This window comes from Lissotriton helveticus, chromosome 9, assembly GCF_964261635.1.
Source record: "Lissotriton helveticus chromosome 9, aLisHel1.1, whole genome shotgun sequence".
Classification (NCBI taxonomy): Eukaryota; Metazoa; Chordata; class Amphibia; order Caudata; family Salamandridae; genus Lissotriton; species Lissotriton helveticus.
Window position 1 is genome coordinate 955,097,459 of NC_136070.1, and position 19,665 is coordinate 955,117,123.

Sequence of the window (19,665 nt, forward strand, 5' to 3'; positions counted from 1 at the left end):
GGTCTGACTTAAATCCCAAAGTTACAATTTGCTCTCTCTTTTCAAAGGACCATCCCACTTGATGGACTGACATGGTATAGTTGAGGACCCCAGCTGTCTGGCATGCTGCAAAATGACACCATCGTCACTGTACTTAAACAGTCAACCAATTTGAGACTTTGTGGGAGGTTCTGGGATTGTGGCCCATTGAGTCCTCTTCACTGAAAAGATCGTAACCACAATGTTCGCTGGCAGCCAGTCCTTCAGAAACTGCTCTGTAGAAGGGCCCTCTTCCTGGCCCAATATCTCTGCATTACTCCTGTGAGAACGCCTTTGAATCCCTGAAAGCTTCTCTTTAACACAGTATAAAGGAGACAATGGATTCAGATAGGTACTTGAAAATAAGGTACAGGTCCAATCTGTCACTTTTTTCAGCAATTTTGCAAAACTCTAAAAGAAGGTGATTGACCACTATTCTCACAACCTTAGTCTTATTCTACACTGAACAATTCACACAGAGAATACCTTCAGAGTCTCGGTGAAGCAAAACCTTAACTGACGACGTCAAACTAATTGTTGTATGAAATAACTACGTATGTCTAGACCGAAACTGGTGAGACCCATCTAGGGACAGTCTTGGGGTAGTCCTGCAATAGTGGGGACTGTCATGCAAAAGGCAAATATGATCAGTGTGTGTCAAGATAAATCGCTCTGACAATATCCATAAGTCCAGTTCGTACATTCTACATCTGAAGCATCGTCCATCTAAAGTTGGACTAGAGGCTTGCCATCGTTGGGTGTCTTTGTATGAGGACTATATAAATGCTCATCTTTTCCAGGGAGGGAAATGCTGGTGTTCCTGCAGACATAATAAGAATTACCAAATTATCATTGGCCTGGTGGGGAAGACGAGAGCTTCATGTAATTGTTAAAGAATACTAAATAGCAGAACGTCAAATTACTGACATGGGAATTATCGATTTCGGTTCTTGATAGATTATTAACGTCCCTTTTGTTCCCCAATTGCATATATATCACATGATAGTTACTAGATTGGCTCATAGAAGCGTCCACCTTATTGCATAATATGGGCTTGTGGTTCCGAATATTGGAGAGGCACTAGATTTATGTAAATCCAGCATGAGGGCCTAGTATAGTAATTGATCCAAACCCATGCTTTTTTAACCTTACTTACTATGGTTACTGGCACGAAGGGTGATCTCATCTTAACTGGAAACATATGCATTTTCAGAATATTCAAGGATATACAAAAAAAGTGACAAAGTGCCTCATTCACCGGAGTAGTCGGTAATATGGATCATTTTTGTGCCATGAGAATTCGTGAATGAATGCAGGATACCAGAGACCGCCCGAATTGTAACAGTCCTCAGCCGAAGCCGCATCCCCCAGTCTCCTGATGAGCGGCGAGTTGTTCTGTCCTGGCCAATCCAGCTGCTTTAGCGTCTCTTTGCAGAGAACACAGAGCCTGTGATTGGGCAAGTACAGGGAGCATATTCACCAATCGCTACACAGCTTTATTGTGAAGCTGTGCAGTGATTGGTCAAGCTGCCCTCACTCTCGGCTTCTCTTTCCCCCCTCACCTCGTCATGCGTAGGTATGCCATTACACAACAGGGAGCGTGCAGAGAGAGATAGTCGAGAGGAGAGCTCCGGGCCTGACCTCTTGTCCTGGTGGCCCCTTCCTTGAGCCGATGCGAGGCCTCCTGGGTATTCAGACTGACTAGTGAGTAGAGAGACTGTTTTCAGTTGTTTATAGCATAAACGTAGAGCGCTTTATATGAGCATCAGTTACCACGGCATATTATATGTCCTGGTAACTGGTGCTCATGTAGTAAAGCGCTATAAGTTTGTGCTATATAAAACTGAAAAATGAGTCTCTTTGAAGTTGCATCAAAGGTAGTGATGACGCGTTGTACAGTACAACCTGTCACTGCCTTTGATGTAATATATATCTTTATTCAGAGGCAAAGCAACCATAAAAGATACAGTACATCATATAATAAATAAGCAAACAATTCATACTGATGCACCAAGAAAATTTAAAACCATGCAAATGAATAAAAACCTGCTACCTAAATCGATTCTGGATAGTCTATAAGCGGCCCGATACTGCACAGAGTGTAAGAGGATTGGGTAGCAACTGTAAATGCAAGAGGGCCACTTTGGCATGCCTACACTTTTTTTAACCGGGGCCGGAGGAAACGTTTTCTGAGGAATTAAAAATACTTGCACATTATTATAAAATGTAACGTGTTCTGAGAGCGAAGATCGAAGCCACAGGGACCTTGTTGATCTGGTAAGAGGAAAAAAACCCACTGGGGATGCTAAAAGATGATGGAGCTGGTTCAATCTATAACGCTTCATAAAAAATCTATCGTATGCACTAGTTCGGGCCAATAAGTATGGTTCGATGCCTGGGACCAATTTTAACATTACATATGCCCTTACTGAGGGTTTACTGTGCTCAAGATTTTCACAGTTCGCACTTAAACATTTGTGGTGTATGTCTTTTATGATTTTAACGTCCACCTTGCGTAAAGTGTCATGTGCAAAAAAGATATCTGGCCTGCCTATAGCCTGGAAAGACTCCTTTATGTATTGTATCCAAGGAATTTTGTTACCATGCTCCAATTTCAGGCAATCCGATGCAATCATGTGATTTAAATTCTTATGATCGGAAGTCCATATCTTAATCCAGCACACTAAGGGTTTAATTTCCACTAGGTCCGCCAGAAAGCCAGCCCCTAGCTCTTCATGCAGTTTATATAGGGTAAACTTGGAGTGCTTTACAACCTGTCACTGCCTTTGCTGTAACTTCCATGAGGTTCGTTTTTTTAGTTCTATAGAGGGTAAACTTGGAGCGCTTTACAACCCGTCACGGCCTTTGATGTAACTTCAAGAAACCATCACTGCCTTTGAGGAGGAGGAGTGGAGGAGTGTGGCTCAATGGTTAGAGCGGCAGACCCTGATGCAGAGTTCTGGACAGGGACCAGGGTTCGATTCCCGCCTCGGCAGGGTCTCGGGCTCAATTTCCTCGGACCTGTTAATTCTCGCCTCGGTGCCTATTCTAATCACGGGCCTCACGCTGCAACTCTGGGCAATAGCTTGCTTAGCCTCCACACCGGCTCCAACAGCGCTAAGGATGCCTGGCTTCACCCTGGGGGTGCCCAGGAGTGGACACTTCACAGGGAAAGCCAGGAGGGGTTCCACAGTGGTATGAGTATCAGCGCCAGGAAGCCGAATAGGCGACACCGCAAGGTGACCGTCTGGTGACAGTGCGCTCTATAAGTACCATGACATTTACATTTGATGTGACTTCAAGACACTCGTTTTTTAGTTTCATATAGCGTAAACTTGGAGCACTTTACATGAGCACTAGTTACCAGTAAAGCGCTCGAAGATTGCTCTATATAAAACTGAAAAATGAGTCTCTTGAAGTTACATCAAAGGAAGTGGTGACTGGTTGTACAGTGCAACCCGCCACTGCTTTTTATGTAACTTGAAAGAGTCTTTTTTTCAGTTTTATACAGTGTAAACTTGGACTTTACATGAGCACCAGTTACCAGGACATAATATATGTCCTGGTAACTGTTGCTCATGTAAAGCGCTCCAAGCTGGGGCTATATTAAACTGAAAAACGAGTCTTTTAAGTTCCATCAAAGGTAGTGATGGGTTGTACTATTGCAGAGTTCAGGTTTTGGACATAGTCATGTTTTAAATCACACAATGTTGGGCCCACCTGAGGCTCGAACCTGCTTTCTCAGCTCGAAAGTCGGCAGCTCTAGCCTTAGCCACAACCTCACCCACAAGAATGGCAGCATTTTCAATATTCTATACAATGAAGTCCTAATTGTTGTTTATTTTTCTTATTCAATTTACAACCATTGACAAAGCCAATAGTCCTGGCTTGCTGTAGGTGTAATGTTACTTGTTGTGTTATATATCTGGATGAATGAGAAGCAGCAAAATACCAGTGGGGCACAGACTGTTAAGCACAGATTAATTAAAGGGCCACACCCCTATGAGACCCCCACCCCCCGACTTTACATCCCACATGAAACCCTGTTTGTCACCGAAAGAAAATGATAGTGGGCACTCTCGGGGAGGCAGAGAAGAAAAGCGTGAAGGTGCTTAAGAGGTTGGTGTTCATGCTGGCATCAGTGCGGTGGTCCAGCTTATTATTGTAATAATTGTACTTTCACAATTGCTTTATTAACCTTCTTGCTTTCTCAAATTTGCTTGAAAATCCACCGTTTGCCAACTCTTTTTTTTTTTTCTTCTTTTTTCTCAAAATGTTCTCGGTGGGAGAACACCGCCTCCACCCCCCCCACCCAAGCCCTCCTTGGGCCATTCACCTTGCTTGCTGCACTCGCTCGCTATCGTAAATGTAGGCTACTCCTTGTAGTATTTTGTACTACAATAACATTTTGACTACATCTATGTGCGCACGCTGCTGTGCATGCTACGAATCCCCACTCTATCACCAAGTGCTCGTTCATTATTCACCCAATTAAACTATATTCTTCCAATTAATTGGTTCATTACATCTCTCAAGAAAATGGTACGTGTCCAAAGTTTGGCAACTTGCAGTGAAAAGTCAGCCTTCCTACTCCTTTTGCCATGAGGGAGTGTATAAAAACGATGGCCTTGGAAGTACATTTTACATTGAATAGGAATATTGAAATATTTTTGGCTTTGGGAAAGAGGAGATTCCTCGAAACACGTGTTGGCTTGCATGTACTGATTCATTATGAGGTTAATGAACCAATGAATTGGAATGAAAAAGCCATTTGAAGTGGAACACAAATGTGGAACGGTCCATTATGTTACTAGCCTCCTTGAGGATACTATGAACCTAATAATACACCATTAGAGTATTGGTGGAGGAGGAAAGAGGGCGCTGGGCTAATTGTCCTTTGTACCCTATAATTGATACAATAAAGTAATTTAAGCCATTTCGGTCATCTTTCTCCTTGCATTAGGTCAGGCTTATTGCTGGACAGCCTTTTCCAGGTGAGGCCGTAAGCAACCAGAGGCTCATCTCTTTACTTGGTGCAGTGCCCCGCCACCCCAAATATCCAATTGGATATTGGGTGGAGGGATTCTATCCTCTGAGCTCCAGCTATTCTTTCATCATTTATTTGTATTACTAGCAGCCCACCCGGCGTTGCCCGGGGGCTTAAGGGGGCTGGGGGCTGCATTTTGTGCTTATGTTTAGTGCCGGCCGGGCCCCCCGCCCGCCCCGACATTGCCTATACCGCTGCCCGCCCGCCTGCCTCACGCCTCCCACCTCTGCCTAGCAGGTTGCCTGGGGGCAGAAGGGGGCTGGGGGCTGCATTTTGTGCTTTAGTTTAGTCCCGGCCGGGCCCCCCACCTGCCCGCCCCGACATTACCTATACCTCTGCCCACCCGCCTCTACCTTACCTCAGCCGCGTTCCGGACTTAGCCCCCACTCCCGGGCCCCCGCCCGCCCCGACATTGCCCGGACCGCCTCCCGCCTCTCCTTACCTGAGCCACCGCGCCACTCCACGTCGCAGCTCGTCACCGCTCCTCCCCGCCTGTCATCATCACGCAGGTGTAGGTCGCGGTCAGCGCTACGTCGCGGCCGGAGCTTGTTTTAGGGGACTACTTTGTTTTTAAACTTTTAATTTTTTAATTTACGTTTATTTTTTATTTTATGCAGCCTATGTCCATCTACACACCCTGAGGATTCCAACAATGTATTGGGTGTGTGGATTGGCGCTGTGGTTCCCGAGTTTACCTTGCCAAAAGGTTTCTGTTCTCTCTTTATAATAGTAGTATAGATTCAACTGTTGGTTTTTGCAAACAAATGAACTCCTAGAGCAAAATATAAATTATTCTGGTTCATTGGTAATATATTTAGGGTACGCTGCTCCAGTGTCATCATTGTTATTGTCACAATTATTACCCTTGGGTGCAATAGTTTAATTTACTGGGCAACACAATGTTCTGTGTACAGAAACTGTCTTACTCTTTGATAGGGTTACTCTTCAAAGTGTAAACAGACTTTTATTTTGATATTATTTCTGTGGTTTAAAAAAAACTTTTTTTATTGATTTTATGCAAACCAAAGATCAGCGGACAATGAGAGTGCGATAACTGCTATTGTATGCAAGACAATTGCATAAGCTATGTGCTGGTGCCTAATAGTTCACGTATCTCTTATGACGCACTGACGAAGATGTGCATATATGATATCAAAGTGATGGCATTGTCACAACTGTCGAAGAAGAAAATACGGGGAGAAAAATTAAATCCAACTACACTTTGAGTCATTCAAAAACAACCAATTCCATTATTTCCATCCTCGTATGTCCGCAACATCCACCCCTCCCCACTCACTCACACCTAATGTGACACAACAATGTTAAAGGAGATCAATGGATTATAAAGGTCGCACTGCCAATCACAGGACCTCATTCACTAGAGGACAATAATATTTTCAATTTGGCAATTTTAATCCATCCATTGTTCTATAAGGTTGCACTTTCTATCCATTTCCCGGGTGTCCGTTTTAATAAAAAGTGCCACTGTCGCCCAGCGTACCAATTCAGCCTTCCATGTTAAAATGATTGGGGCAGATGTTGCTTTCCAGAGGATGGCAATGCGTCGTTTTGCCAAAATCAGCGCCAGGTTCTGGAAACACAGTAATTGTTTTGTTTTCTTGGTTATTAACCCTCTATGAGGGAGACAGCGAGTGGGGTCACACGGCACCATGGAGTTCGTAACAACTGAAATACTAGAGGTCACCGCATGCCAGAAATTCGAGATCACTTTGCACGTTCAGACATATGGAAAAAGTCAACTGTATCATGATTGCATCTGGGACAGTGTGTACCAGCCCCTTGGTACATCTTGACTATTCTGTCTGAGGAGAGTTGTGTGGTGTAGATAATTTAACTGCGGATATCGGAATCGGGCGTTCCACGATATCCGTCTATGGGAACCAAGACTTCTCTGCAAAACAGGGTTTGTTAACTGTGGGCAACCGTACAGCCCACCTTTCCCTGAGGGCAATGCAGCGCGGGCCAAATGAACCATGGTTTAGGTTGTCATATAGGGCAGATATCCTACTGTGCAAAGTCGTGGTAGTATGCATCCACTCCAGTGGAGCACCTGTGCAAGTTAAATCTCTTTCCTTTCGGCAGTCTATACCTTGCCAGCCACATCCCAAAGGGCTGATTATACCATAAACTGTCCTTGGGGAAGCCCCTTAGAAGGGCTGAGTATACCATAAACTTTCCTTGGGGAAGGCCACTACGCTCAAACTTGCACATAGTCCTTTCTACCATAGTGTTCCCCCCCCCCAGAAGGGCAACGATGGGTGTGAGCGACTTGCCTAGATTACCATCCACCAAGTCTTTCCTTGTGTGGTAAACATGTACTCCTAAGTACGTAAATGCATCAGGGGCCAACTGTAGCGATGATGGTATCTCCATTTCCTGCAGACAAGAGGGTGCCCTCAATTGGGGAAAGAGGCATGACTTTCCACAGTTGATTCTCAGTCCGGATACTCTGCCGAAAACATCCAAAGCCGACATGACTGGCACCAAAAGCAATGGATCGGCCTTCAAATAAATTAATATATCATTGGCGTACATGGAAACTATCTGGGATAAATCCGCTGTCTGGTATCCCAATTCGATCGCTCGTTCCCTGAGCATACAGGCTAATGTTTCCATAGCCAGGGCGAACAGTAATGGGGAGAGGGGTATCCCTGCGCTTAATCAGAAAACTGTCCGATACAATGTCACCAGTGCGTACCCTGGCCATGGGAGCAGTATAGAGTATCTGTATCATCTACAAAGATTCTGGCCAAAGCCTAATTTCTACAGGACACCCTGTAGGTAGGCCCAACCCAGGGTGTTGAATGCCTTTTCAATGTCTAAAGAGGCCACCCACCCTTGTGTTGACATCCTGCGCAGGCCAATCCTTTTAATTGAGTAAACACTGGCTATTAAGGAATGTATTGCAGCCTGGAATGAATCCGTTTTGGTCTGTATGAATGACCGTATGCACCATCGGGGTCAATCTGTTCGCTAAAACCTTCCCCACTACCTTGTAATCCAGGGTAAGGAGAGACAATGGACGATAAGATATTACCTCCAAAGAGTTTCTCCCAGGCTTCGGAAGCACAGTGATCAGGGCCAATCGCATGCTTTCTGGTAGACTACCTTGCGTCTTGGCTCGCTTATATAGCACTAATAAACCTGGTGCCAAGAGTGCACAATACGTGACATAGAATTCAGTGGGCAGCCCATTAGTGCCAGGTGTTTTGCCTCTCGCAATGTGTTTTAATGGCCAACGCGATCTCCTCGAGAGTCTGCTTCATCCAGCTCCTTTGCCAATAAGAGAGCAAGAAGGCGGGTTTTCTATAGGTAGTAAATAGGCTAGAACTGCGTCTGGGTGACACCCGGTGGGTCCCGATATAGGTTCCTGTAATAAAGTTTGAGCTCTTTATTGATGACTAATTGGAAATTCACTATGTGACCAGAGCGAGTGCAAATAGCACTGACTGGTGTGGGGATGTTCAGATTTCAACAACCAGGACAATAAGCTGCTGACTTTGTCACCCAGCTCATTCTATCGCTTAGTGCATTTTTTCAAATCACAATTGGGCAGTCGTCTAGATGAGGCTCTATAATCAGTCCTATGGTCTGCTAGTGCCAGGAATTGATGTCTGATCATTCATCCAGTCACTTTCCGCCCCCTCAGTCTATCCTCCAAAACTAGCAATTCTCCTTGGAGGGGACGCCTCACTCCGAACTGCATAGGCATACATTACCCCCTCTCAATCGCCACCTTGAAGGCGTCCCACTCCACCCCTCGATCTGAAGCAGAACCTTTGTTCTCTGTAAAATATCTACCAAAGTGTTCCCCAAATGGTAGTCCTAAATACAGTGTCTACCAATGCCTGTGATTGCAAGCACCAGGTAGGAATGGTTGGATGCAGTCTCCCCCACTGGAAAGATACCAGCAGTGGGCAGTAATCTGATAATGTGCACCCCAAGTATTCTGCCTGTCTGAATTTAGTAGCACGTGTCCCTTAGCCAAGAATTACATCTATGCTGGTGTGGAGAGCGTGTAAATCTGGAACACAATTAAAATCCCCGCAGCATAATGTGGGTGATTGTGTTGATGAACAAGGGCGGGTGACAAGGTAGTCAAGAATAGAGTCTGACCCACACCAGACACATAAAGCACCACCAAAGTAAGAGGTTTCCCCGTCCAGTGTGTCCTCTACAAGACATACCTGCCTTCAGGGTCAATTACAATATGTTCTGGTATAAACGGCACTCGCGGTGCCACTCACAATTCGGACCGTCCTGGCATAAGCGGGGTAAGTGGTATACCTACCACAAGGCCTCTTCCATGTTTTACGTAATTTTTGGACTTCACCTGGCGTTAAATGTCTCTCGTGTAAGCAAGTGAACTGAATCTGAAGCCTCCTAAGATAGGAGTGACTCATGTCTCTTCCTATATGTGCCCATACCACTCTGGTTCCACGTGAGTAGGTTATAATCTTTAGTAATCATGTAATAGGTACGTAATGATAGGCATCATTCATAGACTGCTTGCGGGGAGTGACCGGACAACCAACACATCTGGCTGGACAAAGTTCTTCAAATAAGGCAAAAAGGAAACTGTAATGAAAACATTCCAGTAAACAAACCCCTGACAAACCCACAATCCCAGGCCACACCGTCAACTGGTCATGGCCAGATATTGGCATCAATGATCGGGCAGCAAAACGGAGGTCCATTTCATATTAAGGGGGCACCAAGACAGTCTACCCTTCAAAGCACATGCTGCAAGAAACCAAACTGAAAAGCAAGTAACTTATCAGATCGTTGATCGCAAGAAAAAGTAGCCGCAATAGTCACTGTGAGCGGACCATGCAGCCCCCAGCGAAACAGCAATAAAGCAACAGTTCGGCCCACCTTCCTGCCTAACACACAGCGAAACAGGAAAGAAAGCAGGACAGTCTCCATGAGTGCATATACTCCTGTATAACATCCCCAGCCATTTGAGGAGTCACAGTAGGGCCTCCCCACCCCCAAGTAATGTGGCTTTCAAGTGTAAGACAATGTCTGGGGTGTACCATCATGACAGTCTGCTTCTGAATCAGTCTGAGAGGGAGTTACCGATTGTTGCTCCACTTCCGCAACCACTTGTGCCCTCTCCTCAGCAGCCTGTTCCTTTATTGGGCAAACCGGGTGGTTCCTGCCGCGGGCTCTGCGACTACCCTGCACTTTCCATTTTGAGGGTGAGAGGAAGATTCTCCTGGTGCGGCTGTGGTGCCCTTTCATTCTAGCCAGGACCACGCATCCTCCAGGGTGACGCAGATAGTGGTACTGTCTCCCTGCATTATCTGGAGCATCATAGGGAACTAGATTGCGTACTTGATATCATGTTTCCGCAGGCATCGCTTCACAGCCATGACCGGGGACCTCAGTCGTTGCACCTCAGGGGTGTAATCTTGAGTAATATTGATGACTTGGGCGTTCTCCACTAACCTTGTGCCCCTGCATCTGGTGACCTGCAGGATATGATCCCTATAATTGAATAGGCGGGCGACCACTGAACGTGGAGGAGCCCTGCGTGGGGTGTTCTGCTTTGCATTCTATGGGCGTGCTCGATAGAGGAAAACATTAGAGGGCTTATACTGCAGAGGAGTTGTGGAGAACCAGTCCTCTAGGTACAGCTCCATGCAGTGACCGTCTGTGCTCTCTGGTCTGCCCGCTATCCGAACATTATTGCACCTGGATCTGCCTTAACGATCATCTGTGCGCCGAATGAGATACACCACTTCATCTTGCAGGCTAGATATGTGATCTAGTTTCAGTGGCTGATGGGCCAAGAAATGCCAAGGTTGATTCTGTAGATACAACACTCTCTTCTAGCTTCTTATGTTCCTCCGTTATAAGATTACTCTAAATCCGCAGAGTTGCTGTTTGTGGTTCCAGGGTGTGGTTTTGATATCCAGCAAGACAGCGAGGATCTCTTCAAATATGCTTGTGTGCCGCTAAAGTGGTTTCCAATGATTCATCTGGAATGTGTGGTTGTTAGATCTGAGTCTCCTCCCTAGGTACCAGGCACCTCTGCCAGAGTTTTGTCTGTTATGGGATGTACCATGTTGGCAGTGCGTCACGGTTATGAGCGATACAGTTTGGGAAGTTCCAGATGTCTTGTGCACTGCAGGCACTATGCCCCAGTAATACTGCATTAATCTAAATGTGTCAGTGTGCAAGTTTGAATGCCATACATGTGGGACAACCCAGTCACTAGTTCTGCCAGTATGCCCCATGTCCATGCGGTCCCCATAAGCTGCAAAAGGGTGGGGAGGCCATTGTGCAATGACAGCGTGTGATAAACTTTAACTCGCCGGCTCAAGTCTCCAGTCTCGGAGCCTGCAGGGCAAAAGTGTCCCCCTGTTGGTAAAATGGTCCGAGCAATGCATGGGGGTGGGGTGGGGTGGAAAGTAAACAGTACATGAGCTCAAGCGGGGCAGGAAATGTCCACTGCTGGGAGGAATGGAGGGGCTGCACAGCACAAGATATCTTGCCTTGTGCTCATTAGCGAGGGAGTAGTTGTGCCCAGAGCTGTAATGAAGAGCCTCTCTCTGCAGTCACTCACCTGATCCAGGACCAGCTGGGAGGGCAGTTTGTCTTGATGAGCTGGTCTGGCAGGAGCCATGCAGTGAAGTACCCGTATTCACGTGGCGCCTACAATTCCAGGCAGCCGACGTAGCAAAGTGCCACAGCAGTCGCTGCACTTCTAGTTTGTGAGGAACCGGAGTAGGGATGCGCAGTCTATCAGCCCCTGTTCTGCACACCTCAGTTTTGTGTAGGCGAGACATGACCATCTGGCTCTCAGCTGCACACTGTGGGTCACATTACCTCACATGTGCCGATAAAAATGCTGCCCCGCTTGTGTGGCTTGGCCTAGTAATTTTGTGGTTATTCTTTTTACCTCCGAAATGTCACAGTTATGAGGCATTATGAAGGTTGCTCTCCAAGTCCTCTTGTCTTTAGTTGATTTAATGGCCTTGCAAGATTGTGTGGATATACTCTAATATTGCATATCTGAAACGTTAGTTTGAGGTAATTATTTGCATTGGACATAAATAAAAAAGAACAACTAAGAATCCCTATTCATTGCTCATCTCCTTAGGCAGAATAAGTATTCGTATGTGTCTTTTAAACCAAAATGGAAGCAAGTTAAGAACATAGTTAAATCATGGTGATTGAACTGTTGGAGCAAAAGAGCCTTGACATTAGGATATGCTCAGGGTTATCTAGGTCTCCTCTGTCAGGGCTTGCTCTGCCCTTGTTTACATTAAAATTTGAGGATTTTCGAAACTATAGCCTTCGGAATTGGATAGGAATGTTCTTGTTTATCACCCATTTAATTCACATAACTTTATGAACTATTAGAATTTAACTCCTCCTTGTGAAACATTTTTCTAATAATTTTGTGACCATTTTAGTGTTTTTCCTTGAGTGCTCTGCCGTTCGCAATCCATGGCTTCAGAGCAGCATTAGACTATCCTGTATCTATGGGTGAGATTTGCGACAGGATAATGTACGCAAATATGAAAAGGCTACAGCAGATAAATACTCCAATTCATATTGGTTGATCTTGTTCTTAAAGACCGATTTGAAGATGTACTTGAAAATGTATGCAACACACATTGTTAGAGATACAAATATGTTGACATTAACAATACGGTACAAAAGGGGGTGGTGATGGACGGAGCATCTGAATCAATCAAACACTCACACCCAGTCAAAAGATCTGGGTTTAATCCATCACCGTTCTTTAGCCCACTCTGCCACCCCAGTTCAGACATGGCTATATGCAAATCAGTCTGACCCTGTGCCTCATGGGAACAGTCCAGCCCGAACTGCCAAGCCATGTCTTCCCTGGACCGGAAACAAGCTTCCGAGGACCGGTCCAGGGAAGACATGTCTGAACTGGGGTGGCAGAGTGGGCTAAAGAACGGTGATGGATTAAACCCAGATCTTTTGACTGGGTGTGAGTGTTTGATTGATTCAGATGCTCCGTCCATCACCACCCCCTTTTGTACCGACATTAACAATACAGCACTGCTTTCTACTGGGTGAAGAACTACCTCCCATATTAACCTTGCCATGAGCTTGATTGAAAGCATACAAACTCTAAAATCCCACTAATGATTATACCGAGAAAGCAGTATATCAAGTCCGATATCGGTTCTTATGGGAGAGAAAGAGATCTGTGCAGCTTAGCCCTCCTATGCTTCCACTGCTTGCATTTCTTTTTCGTGTCCTTCTGCCACCATCTTGTTGAGCTTGAACGTCTACTTCTTCCCACCCCCATTGTTTCATCACTTGTGTGCTTCTCCCCGCCCACTCCATATTACTCTCTCACTAGGCTTTTCCTCCCTACCCTCTTCCTCCTCTCCTGTCTATTGCTTCTTCTCTCCATCCCCAAACTTCCTCCTCGCGCTTTGCCTGATAGCCCCTCTTCTCTCACCGACTGATTCACATTGCTTTCTCTTCTCCTGATTGTCTTCTTCTTCTGCTCAGTGTTGCTTCTAACCCCACCTGTATTGATCCGCTCCCACTGTTGTGTAAGTTGCGACTTTGGAGTAATTCTACAAGGTGTGCTTTCCCTACCCATGGGTGAACTCTGTTCAGTGCACCAGCGAAGAATGGAAAAGCCAGATTCTTGTAGCCCTGTAAAACAAGATTCAATGTGTAATTGACAAGGAAGCATTGCTTTTGGGTTACTAACCATCCCATAAAGGGATCGGGGCACCTTATAAACAGCAACAAACATTTTTGGCGTCATTCACAGTACTATGCACATTGCACTAAGAATAATGAACACTTTTAAGTTAAAAGTATCTAATACTACAGGAACAATCTGTTTCTCAGTACATCTAATCAAAAAAACTACACAGACTATTATAAAGACTGCAAGATGACACGTTATGAATAATGAGAATAGCATTAACGAATCCAGCATTGTTAAAATGTCATCTAAAACCTGACACCCTAACGTCTGCTTCCATGCGCTATACTAAGAGCATGGAAGTCTGCCTTGCAGTCTAGAGTTTGTTAGGGAGAAGAGATGCACTGCATACTTAGTTGACCGCAAAGGCAGTCCTTATCAGCGGAGGTGTGAAGACAGTGTTCACTGTGAAGGGCAAACACATGCTGCGGGTAGCAGTTAGTCTTCCTCCGGAACTCAACTTTAGAAGCTTCAGGCGAAATATAGCATCTGGAAAGTGTGCCGGCAGTAGGTGAGACCATCTCTGGCAGAATCTCTGATGATTCTCTCAGATGATACTCTCTCCTGACAAGTGGTCGTCCTTCTGTAATACAGAAGTTAATCAGGAATTGGAATTTCTGACACAATTTTAATTGTCTGACAAAGATTATGAGCATCATGGGGCTTACACCCTGCTAAAGGCTACCATCGCTGTGGTGACTGCCTGGTTTGTAACTTCACAATTTATTCTAAGCTGTTTACGCATGGAAACAGTCAACATGAATTGTACAATTTTTCAAACTGCAGTATTACACCAGTAATATATTTGGTGCCTTACAGGCTAATTTACAACAGACTATCCGTTCAGCAAATTAAACAGAGGATTGGGCAACATCTGAGCAGAATGGTGTAATAATTTGCTCCCCTTGTAAACCATTTTGGCAGATTTAGCCATGTGGCTCAAGACCTCAGATGGCAAGTGGTGAAAGCACTGCAGATGCCTTGCAGGGGAAGGAAATGGCTCAGCTGCTATCGAAAAGGAGATGCAGCTCCTTCTATAAACTGATTTAATGGAATGGATGAGATGAACAATGCTAACTCTTTAATTGACCCTAGTGGACTTCACTTTGGTACTTCCCTACTCATGTACATATATAACTAGATCAGTATACTTTTATTTACGTATGACATTTAGGATTGTTCAACTGTACCTACCTAGTTCTACATATATTTGCATGATTTATTTATATTCAATTTGGATTTCTGATGTACTTTGTACTGACCATATTTAGTGTTGGCATTACAGATTATTTTATATGTATTTCTACGAGATCAATTGCTAACGCTTTGAGTATTCATACTATTCTCTGATTCCCCCTTTTCTCAGCATGTTTGTTAATTTGGTCTCTTTGGATACGGTTCTTACTTAAACTCTCTGCCCGTCACACGAAGAGACCTATAGTACTTTCTGTTCCACCCCTTGAGTCCATTATATTCTTCCAGCAGGCGTCTGACATCAATGCTGTTTATTTAGTAATGCATCTGACTTACATCTGTATATTTCAGAGTACTTTTTCCGTTTAATGATTTTTGGGTGTTCTGTGCACCTCCGACTCCTATGTTTTAGTTGTTCCTGCATACATCTGGTCTTAAATGGGTATAGGGAGTGTGATTTGGAGCCATCCAGGGCTCGATAGGTTCGTCAAATAAATTACCTTATCCCTTCAACTAGCCTTTCGAAGTGTGAGAGGTCGGGTAGTTGCTACTGCATTGGATGAATGTACTGCCCAGTGTCACAACTGGCAGCAATGAAGACTTTCCTCAGAATTTCGAAATTCTTTTTTACATTGGTCAAAGGATTTGATGGATTCTCCTTGAAAAAAGTCTTGGAGTTCTGCAGGCTCCCTCAGTTCACCCGGGGAAGGTCCCTGTATCTAGGGCGGGATTGAAATCTGGGTTTCTATCTATAGGTGCATATGGAGAGGAAAATGTATTAAAAACTTTTTTGTCTGCAATTTGATCCCATATTTCGAGGACTGTTTTAGTGGTGTGGCATTGTAGGCACTTGTGGTTGTATGTCGGGGAAGCCGACATGCTAACGCACGATCCATGTGAAACAAGTGTTTTTCACTCTCAACACCCATTCTTGTAGTTATGCCACCCAGAAGTATTTCATGAGGGTCAAGCATGCTAGTCCACCTTTATCTCTAGGGAGCATAAGTAACTAATTGGAAATGTGGTGTTTCTTGATACCCCAGATAAAGGATTGTGGTTTGGTTTGGAGCCTAACTATGGCGTGGGAGTAGGGAGATATTGGTAAAGATAAGAGTCCAGGAAGGATGTTCATTTGGATGACATTCTTACATCCCAGCTACAGATAAAACAAGCATTTGCTTCACACGATTTAGAGCTATTGGGATTGTAAATGACAATGCCTTTTGTTTATGTTTTGGGTTCTAATACATAAATACAAGGCATTGTTATTTACAAAACTAATAGCTTAAACTATACCAACAGAAAGGGCGCTTCAGATATATTCAGGTCAAAGAGCAAACACCCCGACTGGCGCAGATGAAAGCACCTCAGAATAGTGAACGAACAGCAACTTCACCTTAAAGCAGACCTCGTTTGTCACAAAATAAAGGGACAGGTGCACCAGCAGTATTTCATTGCAATGGAAGAAACAGGAGTTGTTAATAAAACGTACAAACAGCAGCTTCTCTTCACACAGTTGTGCTGGTGCTTTTATTGGCAGGGGCAATAGGTGGTCAAATCTGCACTGGCCTCCTGACGAAGGCCTTGGCAGTTTTTGTTTTTACAAATTAAGCACTGTCGACTGAGATATTCACCAAGCTGCACCCTACTGTAAAGCTGCACATTCTAAGCTCTAATGCACAGCACACGAGCTGCTGCCCTTGGCTCTGCAGTAAAGCTGGAAACCTCTACCCTTCCCATAGCCAACACAAATAATGCCCAGCTGCCAAAGCGCAGTGTCTGGGCATCCTCTGCATCTAAGGCACACGGGGCAGTAAAATAGGAAAAGAAAAGGGACAAAAAAGAACATGGGGAATAGCAAGGCAGGAAAGACCAGGAATCTTGAAAAATAAAAATAACGAACTTAAATTGTGCAGACGGCGGTAACAAGACGGAACAGGAAAAATATGATAAGAAATTGGGGTGGACTTCATGGTAGGGCTTGATAATAGTTTACTTCAAATGTGGGTAATGTGCATTGTAACATGAGGCAAAGGGTGCACTTTGCGACAGGACACTCACTACACGAGGGGCGCGTGCACTATAAATCTGTTGGATACGAGGGCCGCCATTCACTGATGTGCCGAAAAGTGCACTATCTGCCTGATGTGAGGATGCACTCACTGCAGGGCAGGGAACAGTCAAATGAGGGAGGAGGAGGGCACATGGTGCACTTCAACTACTTCTTTTCATTCAGTCACAGTAATTTGTCCCCACAGACAGAAAACGTGACTGTCCGTAATAAAAAAACAAAAAATATTGTTGCGATCACACAGTTCACTCAGTCACACACTAGTTCTTTTCACCAACAAAAAATCTCATTGTCACACACACACACATGTTCATCGGGTGAGTTAATCTTTGTAAACAAGTAAATACATCCTTACGGACACAACACAGATGCTGTAGATTCTTCATCACAGGCAAATCAGTTAATCTTCAGACATGCAAGCGCATCCTCACACACATGCAAGTGCATCCTCACAGGCACCTATGTTAATCCATAGATACACACGTGCATCCTCACAGACACACAAAGTAATTACTACAAGTGCACAAATTCATCCCTGTTGTTGTAGTATATAATCACATGCACATGTGTTTGCTACCACACGGCAAAACCAAAGGGGATGATGGAGTGTTGAACAATGCAAGCACTCACCACCAGTCAACTGATCTGGGTTTTAATCCATCATCGTTCTTTAGCTCACTCCGCCACCCCAGTTCAGGCATGGCCATATGCAAATCAGTTTGACCCTGTGCCTCATGGGAACAGTCCAGCCCGAACTGCCAAGCCTTGTCTTCCCTGGACCGGAAGCAAGCATCCTTCGACCGGTTTCTGGCTAATCAGCTGTCATCAGCCAGGCTAGCTTGAATCAAGTGACAAAGTGACCAAGGGACCCACGTCTTGGCATACCCTGCCAACTTGAGCCGAACAAAGCAAAACCAAAGGGAATGATGGACAGAGTGTTGAACAACACACCTACAGTTTTTCTCGCGTATATTCACCTTTTGTAGACACACAAATTCATCATCAGAGATGCACAAAGTTCGCTTCTATGCATGCATGTTCATCCTTGCAGAAGTTACTTCGCACGGGCACAGAGAAGCATACACTAGTTCACTGTAATGGGCCGTCCAGGTCTGCTCGAGACAGATGCTTGTCTTCAACGCACTGTATGTTATCCTCACAAGCAGGAGTTCAGTCTCAGAAAAGCTTTACTTCACAGATGCTCACGAAAACCGGCCAAAAGTGGGCAAGCAGAGCATCTACCTATCTAATATGTGAAAATACTGTACCGTGGCATGGCACAATTGTGTACTATCATAAAACAACCTGCGCTACACTGGGTAGTGGTGTCCTTTGGCGGGTGGGGCAGACGGGGGCCCTGCTCCATAAGCATTGCTCACTGAACAGCCCCAGCCAATCGGAAAGAGCAAACCCATAAACGAGCAGCAAAAGGGAAAAGCGGAATAAAACAAGCAGCACCAAACTATGGGATGAGCTGTGGGGGACGTGGAAAATCCGACCCCTGGGGTCGGACAGAAGGTCATCTCTGTATTTACACCACGGTTGGAGGATAGCGCCTGACTGAGAGGGATGGACAAAAGGGTAGCTAGAGTGTTAGTTTACCTATTTCGTTTCCCCTCCTGCCCCTGGAGACACGGCTTGGCATCTGTGAGGGAGGAGGTAGGGGAAAGGCGGAGGCAGTGTGGTCCTGGGAGTGGCTTGGTCAGGAATGAAAATTCATGAAACAGAGCAACATCGGCATTCTCACGAAACATATTGCAGTGGGGATATAAAGCAAATGAAAGGGGAGGGAGTGATTTGTGGCCAGAGTAAGCTACACAGTAAGGAGGAGGTGGGAGAAAACTTTTCAAATATGCACATATACTTTTGTGCCCTTTTACGTCCCACAAATACAATGCGTTTACACACGAGTGTTATTTGAAGTTCCAAAAAACTGTGTGGACAACACTGCTTTATAGATGGATACCTGGGTGCAAAGCAACAAATAAAAAGCCTATTGGAAAGAAGCGGCTGCCGAAGCAGACGTCCCGCGAGTGCTGGGGGACTGGGACTGAGTGGAAAAAAATAGTGCGTACGGAGTTATAAAGGATACCGTGTAACGCCGCCAGCACACGATAGTCCGGATGGGCGGAGCCAAAAGGAGACAAGGCGGTAACCAAAAAGCCCCATTGTGAATCACAAGCCAGCGTTTACCATAAAGGATGACGCGAGCCAATAAAAAGCATGGACGGAGCTTCCACTCCACTTCCAAAATCTCCTCGATTACAAGAGGTCTCGCAGAGCGTGCAGCGCATGCACTGCAATGCTAGGCGAGACCTAAAAAGGAGCAACATCTCCCCGAGTCTTCAAGAATATTTTTGGGCAGTCAGCCCAATTAACCTTCGTCTAACCATCGATATGACCCGTAAGCTTAAGGCCCAAATATCATAGAAGTTGTGGCTCAGTGAAAGGGAGGCAAGGTTTGCTGATAAGGGATTTGGTCAGAAGGTACTGTTAAGGACATGTGACTTCCCTTTGTTAATTCTAATCCTGATACTAGCTTGAAGTTCTCAAGTATTCGTTTTAAATGTGAGTCACATGGAGCTATTAGTGTAATGAGAA

General features: G+C 45.1%; 1 protein-coding gene across 1 annotated transcript in view; it reads left to right on the plus strand.

The window, feature by feature from the left end:
• The window catches only part of RHOA (ras homolog family member A), a 154,557-nt gene that overhangs the window by 20,210 nt on the left and 114,682 nt on the right, over positions 1-19,665 (plus strand). The window lies entirely within an intron of this gene.